The 1,050-nt window shown below is 38.0% G+C and overlaps 1 non-coding gene across 1 annotated transcript; it reads left to right on the top strand.

Moving 5' to 3' along the window:
• The first annotated feature begins 498 nt into the window (after positions 1–498).
• Positions 499–600, top strand: LOC149278263 (U6 spliceosomal RNA). The gene has a single exon (XR_016278773.1). It is a non-coding gene; the product is annotated as a U6 spliceosomal RNA (small nuclear RNA).
• The last annotated feature ends 450 nt before the right edge of the window (positions 601–1,050 follow it).

Raw genomic sequence — 1,050 nt, forward strand, 5'->3', positions numbered from 1 at the left:
GACAGCACCCCCCAGGTAATAATCTCATAGTTAACAGTTGTTCCAAAATAATGTCTTTTTTTTAATTGGCCTGTAACACAAAACGCACATTGGCATTAGTCAATTGGATATACCAAGTGATTTCTCAATGGCTCAGCTGTTTAGGGGTTCATTTTAATAATACAGTTTAACTTTGAACTCATTGTGTTAAAAACATTTCAGGTGCATTTCACCCTATATTCTGCCATGTTAAATCCATTTTTGAATCATGCAAAACTCTAATTTATTCAATTTGACTTAAAACAGGACCCAATGCATGTCAACCATTCTAGATCTCAGCTGTAAGACACTACCAACTGTGCCTTACCATCCAGGAGTCAAACAGAGATCCCCACCGACCCCAAGAACACCTCCAGGTGCTGTAATAATTATTCCAAATTATTAATCTTTCCTTAATAACTAACCAAAAAGCTGCCTAATTTTTGCTTTTGTACTAATACAAGCAAGCACAAGAAATCATGAGTGCTCGATTCTGTAAAATTGGAAAGATACAGAAAAGCATAATTATCATGGCCCCTGTTTAAGGATGACATGCAAACTCATGAAGTATTTCATATTTTTATAGGTCCGAGGTTCTTACTATATATTCTTCCTGCAACAGGGAGATGATATCTCTTCTGAAGCCATTTCCCACCAGTCATTACCTGACAAAATTAAACTATTTGGAGGTTTGAGATCTTGTATATTTTTTCCAGAATGAAAGCTGAAAAAGCTATCAGTGTTGTGCTTGCCAAAACTCCAAAAACTGCAGATAGGCTTAGCTCTCATGGATATACGAAAATATTATAAAGCCATCCACTTCCTCAGGGAGTTCTAGATGTAATGGATGTCCTTGAACCCCCCCAAACATTGTCTGTGGCTATGTCTTTAGGCAATAGGGCTAGTGACTTCTTTCTTGGAAGCTACAATGAGTATGTGACGGGCAAGAGAAGTTCAGCGTTCCTTCTTTTCCCCCCTTCCAGGAGAATTAAAATTAGCAAGATTTCTCGCTATATGGGCTCCTTGCCTGTC

This window comes from Sceloporus occidentalis, unplaced genomic scaffold, assembly GCF_023333645.1.
Source record: "Sceloporus occidentalis isolate IW3139 unplaced genomic scaffold, rSceOcc1.0.p SCAF_196, whole genome shotgun sequence".
NCBI classification, from domain to species: domain Eukaryota; kingdom Metazoa; phylum Chordata; class Lepidosauria; order Squamata; family Phrynosomatidae; genus Sceloporus; species Sceloporus occidentalis.